This window comes from Chelonoidis abingdonii, chromosome 3 (genome assembly GCF_003597395.2).
Source record: "Chelonoidis abingdonii isolate Lonesome George chromosome 3, CheloAbing_2.0, whole genome shotgun sequence".
Taxonomy (NCBI): domain Eukaryota; kingdom Metazoa; phylum Chordata; order Testudines; family Testudinidae; genus Chelonoidis; species Chelonoidis abingdonii.
In genome coordinates, this window is record NC_133771.1 from 93,817,010 (window position 1) to 93,827,271 (window position 10,262).

The following is a 10,262-nucleotide window of genomic DNA, read 5'->3' on the forward strand; positions in this document are numbered from 1 at the left end:
CTAACAACTTAAAATGCCTTGTTCAAAAATTTTAAGTAATACTTAACTTTCAAACACCTGAACAGCAAATCTAACTTTTCTTGTCTGCATAGTGAACACTGGCATTTTTATCTGTTTGAATAATCAAAGTGGTACTTTCCGTGCCTTCTTGGTTGCAAAGATTTGAACTGCTGCCTGCTGAAGTTCCACAGTCTGGGCCAGCCCATGCTCTGTTGAGATGGTTGCAAGGACGACCAGTCTCTCTGGTGTCATTGTGGAGTGTAGATGTGTTTTCACTAACTTCATCTTGGAGAAGCTGCATTCTCCACTGGCAACTGTTACAAGAAGTGTTAGAAGTACCCGCAGAGCAACAAAAGCATTTGGAAAGGAGCGGTCATCTTATTTGTGCACATATATTCCAGAACAGCCTTTGGAGCTGATCCTGCTGAAATGTATCTTGAAAGGACTTTCAGTTCATCACCTAAATCACTCGCATCAATATCGCACATGTCATCATGTGTCAACACTGTCTCTAGTGCCCTGCATTGCTGGTGTAGGTCTTCTTCAGGTACACTGAGGAGTTCTGGAATATCATACAACATCCCAAATATACTGCTGTGTTCCTTGAGCTTCATGAAACATTCTTCAACTGACTGTATTGCACAATCTAGCACTTTGAATTGTTCTTTGGGGTCTCTTATGGCATTATCCCGTGCCTTGTAATCAAAATGTCTTCTTCTTCAGTGACTCTTGTATTCTTGAATGGGTGGGAAAATAGGTTCAGTGTGAAGTTCCTTTGCCAACTTCTGTACATTCTTTGAAATCCCTCATCTGACCAGTAAGACTGTAAGTATGACTTTGCTTTGTCCAATTGTTCCATTGCTCCAGATATATCAAGGTCAACATCTTGGAGTCTCTTGCTTACAACATTTATTTCAAACAGTATGTCATGCCACAACACTAAGCCACACAGAAATTTGAAGTTATTCCATTTCCCTCTGCCATCGATGAGTTGATGCAGAGAAAAAAACATAGATGCTTTGAATTATATTAAAACATTCAGTAGCCTCACTAGAAGCTGATGCTGCATCACTGACCAACAAGTTCAACAAATAAGAACTGCATGAGACAAAAAAACCTTGAGGGTTTAACTCTTGGATCTGTGTCTGCACTCCTCTGTTCTTTCCTCTCATGTTGCCACCATTATCCCAATTCCCGTAGCTTCTAGATTTTTAAGAAGCACATTTGTCATACCAGCTCCTGTAGTATCATCAATGCCAATAAATTCTAGAAAATGCTCTCTGACAGTCACCATTGCAGGGACATTTTCACTAGGTTCTGTTGTTACGAAACACATCATTAAAGTCATTTGTTTCGTATGGCTGATGTCAGGTGTGCAGTCCAGATAGCAGAGTAATATCTTGCTGACTTCATATCTGCCACAATCTTCTGTTTGACTTTTATTGCCAGTAACTGTATGATCTCATTTTGAATTGTTTTTCCAAGGTAGTGGTGTGTGTACATTTCTTGGGTGGTGACTCTTCTTAGATGTTCCTGGATCTTCTTAGATGTTCCTGGAGTACAGCATCAAACTCAGCCATCAGCTCCACGGTTTTAAGGAAGTTTCCATTGTTTGGCACATAGAGCTGATCTGAAGTGCCATGCAGTGCTAGGTTTTGGGTAGCAAGCATTCTCACAATGGCAATGAGCCTTTTCAGAACATTTTGCCAGTAAAGAGACCCTGATGCAATCTTCTCTTGATGCTGATCATCTATGGTGGCCTTTAACTTTAGTCTCATCTCAAGCTCTTTCCACCTATGGAATGCTCCCTGGTGATTTGCTGCGTTCTCATGGCATGCCAGATTTCTAGCCCAATTTTTCCAGTCCTTTGTTCCTGGAAGAGCTTGCAACAAAAATAGTATGCAGCATTCTGGGGTTTTGAGTACATAAGCCATGGCCTCTCCACTTTGTCACCATTGGAGATTTCAAGCCAGTAATGTGTTGGATGGAAACTTCTATTTTCATTGTCTTTGGGGAACATGAAGTTTTTCACTTGCTGTGGCCCATGCAGTACAAGGAAGTCCCTCAGGCTACTGGTCAAGTGGGTCCACCATCCTGGATTATCTAGTCTTAAGGAATTAAACTCAGCAGCAGCTGTTCCTTGCGCCTCCACCACATTCTTCTCTGATCTACACTTTTCTTCAGAAATGTGCATGGTTACATCCTTTTGAGATGGAGATATGGATGCTGCAGTAACTGCCAGGTCACCTGCACTCTGATTAACTGGAAGATCAGGCATCTTCTCACCGTTCACATTCTCACTGGGGCATGAAGGCTCACCATGAACTTTTGTGTCTATGTATCTCAGGAGAGCTCCTTCTTGCTTAGATAGAAAGCGTCCTGGACTTGCTTTCTTTTTCTGAATGCTGCCCCAGAGGAGCGTTTTCTTTTTTCACTCATGACTGCTGTTCTGTGCCAGCTATAGTGGCTTTTAACACTCAGTTGAAGGAGACAAATAAGGAGGCTGGTAGCAGGGCCTGAGTGAGGGAAGATATCAGCATCTTAAGGGCCTAGCTGGCTCCTACTACTTCAGAAGACTGCTTGGTCTCCTCAAGTGGGTTCAAGGAAGCAGCAGGAAACAGGAAGCTCTCTGAGAAACTGGTGCTAATCAGTCCAGGCTCCACAGAGGGCTAGAGAGGTACATAAGAGGCTCCTCCTCCTCTTTCTCCTTTCCGTTATTCCCTCTCACCTTTTCTCCTGCCTGCCTGTTATGTCTCTTGTGCCCGCCTTCCTGCAGCAGAGCACTCCACCATCTCTGTGCATCTAGAGCAGAGAGAATACATATGCACCAGCAGCAGACACAATTTTCTACACTCTGGGTCCTAGTGGTCCTAGTGGTGCCCTCCCACAGTCTGGCACCTGAGGCAGCCACCTCAGTTCATGTCATGGTAAGGCCAGCCTTGTCTAGACTTCTTTACACAGGTACCTTTACTTTCATTCACTTACTTCTTTTTCCACCTTTGACTCCCATTTTGATTTCAACTTTTAAATTAATTTAGTAGTGGGAAAAGCTATTGGTTTTCACAGCCTAAGAGAAAGAAGGCCTCTCTTTACATACAGAACAGGTACAGCTTGGCCAGTGACTGCACAACTTCCCCAGGCCAACATGCCAATGTGCCTCAGCCCTGAGCTGGCTGGAGAACAAGAATTCTGTTTCATGAAAAAAATTGAGGTTTTGACATTTGTTTCCAGTCAGATGAGCAATTAAACCAAGACCTTTTGATTTTTTTTTAATAAAAAACAAAAATAAACCAAAACAGATGGAGGAAGAGTGATATGGAAAGCCACATTCAACTCCCTGATCTGCCTGATTTGGCACAGGGACTATGAACCTTCACAACCTAGGTGAGTGCATTAACCACCAGGCTATTTGGGATGGGGCGAAGTGGAATGGGAAAAATGCACATGCATACTCACGCACACAAATACCACTCCACATAGTTAAGGTTGCCCCACATTTCCCATAAAAAGATCCTGGTTTCAGTGGCTTACAACTTTGTCAAACTTTAAGTGTTTGGGCTGAAATTTTCGATGCAGGTTGTCTACCTCAAAAACAGTTTGACTATTACCAACAGGGGTTAAGGGAAAATATATAGTTTAAAAAAAAATCTTACAACCATTTCAGTGAGAAGCCAGAGCACCTCCATGCTTTGGAGCAAGGACTTGAAATCTGGGTGGCCTTTGTGAAAGGGAACTTTTGTCAGTCCTGTCAAAATTGGTCCAAATCTGGCCAAGTTTAAAAATGCCTCTTGGGAAAAAAAATAATCTCTTTTCACATTCTCAGTATGGATGTAGAGTTTGGCAGTTAAATTCGGTGGTGATTCCGTCTGTCCTGAACACCATCCATCCCCTTGTGGTTCCTGTGTGCCAGCCAGACCACTTGCACCAGCCTCCCCAAATAACTGAGCTTGCGCCAGCCCCAGGCAGGGGCTGAGCAAGCCTCTCCCTGCAATTGCTCCTTACAGGAGCACTGGATACTAGAACTAAGAGCAACGAGGTTATTTCAGAGTTCCTAGGTGATTGTTGGCAAATTACATAAACCAAAATTTACACAGATGACCACTATGTTCCTCATATTCTGGAAACCCAATTTGAGACACCTGGACTTTGATTGCAGAAGTGTTGAGCACTTATACCTACAACAGAGATCAATGGGAGCTCTGCTCTGAACATATAAAGTATGCTAAGTGCTCTGAAAAATCAGGCCTGAGGCACCTCAAATTGGGTACCCAAAATTAGTAGACATTTCTGACAATTATGGCTTTAATTCTTGTGCTTCAGTTCCCAATCTGTAAAACTGGAATAATAATATTGTCACAGTTTCAGGGTAACTGCACCTGTATTTCCCCTTTGTGGTCCCTCAAAGGCACCCACAAAAAGTTTCAGGCTCCCAGCCATCAAGCCTCTTGGGCAGAGACCTGCGTCTCTCCCCATCCTGACCCGGGGTTTTCAGGCTGCACGGTCCCGCTTACCCTGCCCTGTAATATACTCAGCAAGCCAATCTGCCTAGAGGTCAATGCTTACGTTTTGCTTTCTCCCAAGGGCTATGATCAGGATGTGTCAGCAGTTACAAGTTACCACACAGCTCTTTCTAAACAGAGTGCAATTATTCAGGGTTAAAAAGCAAGCAGAGAAAACATTAAAAAAAAAACAACAACAATTGCGGGTCCTACACGCTTACTAATAACTATACCAGAAATCACCCATCTGACTTATAACCCTTTTGGCCAAAGTCATTCCATCTCCTTAGCAGGATTGGTGGTCTCCACTTCTTGGACAAAATGTCTTCTCTGTTTGTTCACTCCAAATGAGGGCCCTGAATCTGAAAATTAAAGTCAATTTTTCTTCATATCCCAAGTTCTTTCTTTGTCTCTTAGTCTCTGGAAAACCCAGTCTGAACCAGTATATGCAAACCATGGTACCTCGAGTTGTTTACAATCTTACAATTACTCTCCCTTGTTTTTAGTTCCTGGAGGATCTGTGATAATCTTCTCCCATGGAGCAAATCACAATCATGCATAAACCATACATAAACTTTAACACACTAGTCCCTAAAGATACTGCATGAGGTTGCAATGTTTGCCAGAAATACCACCTCACTTCACAGGATGGTTGTGAAGATAAATTCTTTAATATTTGTGAAGAACTTAGATAGTGTGACCGACAGCATAGCAAAAGGAAAATGAATAATTTTGTATTCAGTGCAGAGTTTGGATGATGAGGAGTCAATAATGCATGGGGCCACACTTTGAATGATAAGGATAAAGGATAGATAATGAATAGTTTCCCATTCAGTGATCACGGTCTTTCCTGTGACTGAATGAGGCAAGGTTCCCATGGAAAAAACAGTATTTGAGCATGTAATTAAAGCCTGCATCATAAGTATATACCCAAAGGGACTGGATTAAGGTTGCATGAACAACCTTAATTCTGGCATTTTGAGTATTTGATTTTGCAACCTTAATGTTTTTAAAATATGCAATAATTATATAAATATATATACGCTTTTGTTAAAATTCTGACTTCAGTAGAAGCAGGATTGGCTTCATAATATGAGGGCATACTGGCTAGTCACCAGGGCTATTCCATATTTTAAGTTTTTAAAAGAGCTAATAGAGGTCTAGGTGGATGTTAAAGACCTCACCATAGATGAGTAGAAAGGACTTCCACACTGTTTCATCCAAACTGTTTTTTTTTATACTTTGCAATTATATTTGATAAACACAATTATTTTTAGTATTCAACAACATGAAGAGCCAGAATTGGATTTTGTGTTCAGCAGGTTTTGATTTGAAAATTTTAGTTTTCGATGTAATCACATACAATGTACTATTTCCCTGTGATTGCACATAATAACAGGTTACAGTCATTCTTCTTAACAGAGAAATCACTGAGGGGAATATCATGCCTTCAGTTTTACTCCCCACTGAAAGCAATCTCAAGTCCTGCATAAAAATTGCTGGCATTAAATGGCCCCTACTGATTTACTTTCTTAATGTGATATTACGAAATTGCACAATTCACTGAGCCAGCAGTGTTACTTTACACATTAGAAATTTCTGAGCTGTTTGTTTACCCTTTAACATAACTCACATCTTCCTGCTTTTCTTATAGGTACAGTCCCCTGACTCCTATCTCTGATTCTGATGAGAGATAAACATCAGGTGACAGTTTTATGTAGAAAGAAAGGTATTTGCTTTTGTGGAGACATGTTGGACTTCCATGAGAAAGACAGATATGACAATGATCTTTCATAGGATCAACTTTGATAGATAGCACATCTAAATAATAGTCCAGTGACTGAAAGCAGAGTTCACATTAATACCTAAAATAATTATTTTTTATTAAATTGTTGCAATAAATAGCAAATTAATTAATGATTATACCATTAAAGTGTCCCCTTATTAATTTGGGGTAGCAGGAGTTACATTTGCTGAACAAGAAAGTGAGAGGCCAAGAACACTGAACCTTATTCATATCTCACACTGTTTTTACAGTGTGTAACTCTAGCTCAGCGGTTCCCAAACTTTAATAGCCTGTGAACCCGTTTCACTAGCACGTCAAGTCTTGCAAACCTCCTCTTAAAAATGAATATTTCCAGGGATTGTCTCCTGTACCTGAGTATAAATTATAAAAGCAGTGATCTTGGAAATACAGAATTTGTTTTTATGACATGCTTATTACTCACTATTTATTATTAATTATTTATCATTATAGTATTTTTATTACATTATGAAAATGGTAACACTCTTCCAAGATCTCACTTTTCCAAGATTTCACTCAAAAGTGTTCTTCCTACACAAACATTCCGGTCTTGAGCAGTCCAGGCAAACAGCACACATTACAAAAAAGCTTAAACTTGTTCTTCATAATAATTTTAAAAACAATACTAGCTGCCTATTTAATTTTAAAAACAGCAAAAAATATTCACCTCCCTTTCTATTTCTTATAAGGAGTCTTGAAGGTTAAATCTCCTCAGTGTGATAGATATGCTTGCTTTGATCTGCTTAGCTCTTGGAAGTCTAGGTGCTCCAGACTGCTGGTCCCATGCTGCCAGGGATCCCTAGGGACAGCTCTGTTCACCATTAGGGAATTTTTTCCCAAGAATCCCCTTTAACATTTCGCAACCCCCCAGGGGTTCACGAACCCTAGCTTGGGAACCACTGCTGTAGCTTAAATGGAGTTACTTAGCTCTGATTAACACCAGTATCATTGCATCCCTGAGCAGAAACCATTGTTAAATTATATGTGCCAGACTGAGATGATATTTTGAGGTTGATACCCACATGAAATCATAAACATCCTTGTCAGTGGTGACCTATGTCAGTATTTGAACTAACTCACCAGAAGTGAAAGGGTAACAAATTGTTGCAGGGTATCACCCACTAAAAATGTTTGCAGTGTATGCCATTATAAAGAGAGGTTTTACTATTTTACCAGGGTTCTTTGATCTTTTTAGGAAAAGTAAGGAATAAGAATCTGCACCAAAATATGGTAGAATGATTGCCTTAAAACATCTTTGCAAATTCTACTCACCCAAGGAGAGCTTTCTATGGACAAATAAGATGCTATTAGTTTGATCAATCACTATTGCAAAGTCAGGCAAGACTTTCTGCATGAGCTGGTATATATTTATGCCAGTTTTACAAGGCTGTTTTAGAAATAGGCTTATTTCATCTGCTGACCCTGGGCTTAGTAGGTGCTGGAAATGCCCTAAAGGTAGTGTGCTTGGCTCAACTCAGCACCTCAAGTGGGGTTGATGTGAAGTAGGAAGATCCGCAGGTCTCCAGTAGCAATTATGGAAGGCCAGTATGTGTTCAGTGTAAAACCAGTTGCATCAAATGGACATTCCCAGTTATAAGCGGTCACAACCCAGTAACCACATTGCCAAATCAACCTGATGTCATTTTCTGTCTGGAAAAAAAAACAGACCTATCAGTATATATGTGAATAGGGAAAGGTAGTTCACCCCAACCCCTTCAGATGATCAGATTATCCCTGAAGCATGAGATTTAATACCTTTTAGCTATAATTTATCTTACTTAGTGTCAGAAATTGTTAACAGTCAAAATATCAATAGCTTTTAAAAACTCTAGCTATGGCATCTGTTTCGACAGCTTCCGGGTGGCAGTGAATTCCACAGGCTATGTATGGCAAAAAGAAATTTTTCCTTTTATTGGTTTAGGTTTGCAGCCCTTTAGTTTTACCAAGAATTGCTTAATCTCCCTGCCTGATCTTCAAGAGGATTCCTGGATAACTTACATACATCAAAGGATGTCCTTTTATTCCCTCTTTGTGGATTTATACATACATGTCCACAGGAAAATATAATCAGCTGCCTTATTCTTCCCTTGATCTAATCTACACATGGCATTTCTACCATCACTACTGGAAACTCTGAACATGGAAGTAAACAGGATGTGACCATAAATTTCAGTGGTTCATAGGACAATGACATCGGACTTTAAGATTGGATAACATTCTATAAACCTTAATTATATTATATTCTATAAACCTTTTATATTGGTGTAGGTGTGCATTGTGCTCACTGTATGATAAAAATAAACAGTTTATCTTTCCCGAAGGACTAACAGACTAAGGGCACATGCTGAAATGTTCAAGAATAAACATTACAGTATATAGACATATACCCTCCAGCACCTTGGTGAGACTCTTCAGCATTAATTGCACTGTTAACATTTTGAAAGAATTATCACATCCTCTGCCTTCTCCCCAAAATTAAAAGAGAAATTGAATAAGTGGTGAACTCTTAACATTGTGGAACACACCTGTGCTAAGAAGCTAAAGTAACATAGATATCTCAGGACATAAAAGGCAATAATTTCTGTCTTTTACTTTCATCTTAATTAAGGTTGAGTGTTTCCAGCCTAACAGATCTGTCTAATTTGCATATAATTTCCAAAAACTTTCACTTTGGGGCTGAAATTGTCCTGCCTGGTCTCTTTTTCAGGAGGCTTTTTTTAAAAACAATAATTTAGAGCAAAAATGGGCTAGCTATTTTTCAAAGTGAAGGGTAAATGTTAGGGTGACCAGATGTCCCGATTTTATAGGGACAGTCCTGATTTTGGGGTCTTTTTCCTATATAGGCTCCCATTACCCTCCACCCCGTTCCGATTTTTCACATTTGCTGTCTGGTTACCCTAGTAAATATATATACACTTTTCTCATGATAAGAATTGTTTGTAGACATTTTTATAAAGCTCTAGCGTGCCTCATTGCTTTGTGGTACAAACAAGAAAAATTGGCAGGAAGATAGTTCTTAGATAAGAAACACATGCCTGGTGGGGACTTGGTGAAAACCCATTGTGATTTGGTCAAATTGTAATGGTTTAAAAGATACTTATATTTGCAATGTTTGTTTTTTATATATAAAATAAACAATTGTTTGCCAACTGTCTCCCAACATGCCATTGGCACTGTACTGTGGCACACGTAAATATATAGGGCAATTTTCTAGTCAGTGAGTGAGCTCTCAGTGACCTGCTGACCCTTGGCACAAGGACATAAGAAAGTTTAATGGAATTTCTCAGTCAGCATGTGGAATATGAATGAAAAATTAATGAAATTCTTCACAAAATTTTTAAACCCTTCTAGTTGACACAGCTGTTTCGCAGCTTCAGGAGAGAAGTCAAGGACTGAATTGTCCATTGAGACTGAGACTGAGAAGTAAAAAGAAATATTGCTACAGAATTCAGTGAGAGCAGGATTGGGCCCACAGTCCCTCCAAAAACAGAGTTGGGCCACTCCAGCTGGAGCAGGGTGAGGAAATTTGCATTGTCACTGATTGAGTGCTACTTTTTCCATAGACTTGACTCTGTGGCTATTAATGGATCACCGCTCACAAACATTATCATTTTATAGTTTATAAAGCCTTTTGAGGGTAATGCTGAGACAAGAGAAAAACAAAGACCCTGTTACAGATGAGGATGAGCTTTCTGCTGTAGACAAGAAAGATTTACAGGAGGAAAATTAAGGAATAAGCCATTGACCTGATCATTCCCTCTCAAGATCCACATGCAAAGGGAAATCCCAGAAACGGATTTTCCCCTCCTCTGTGGAAAGAAGGCAACACATACCTCACTTGTCACAGGTAACATCAGGGATGGATACTTTAAAGATCCAGAGATCTGTGTGGAGGGAGAATGGGCAGAGGATGGATCTTGGCTCTCAAAACAGGGGGAAAGACTAACAAATTGTTCCCC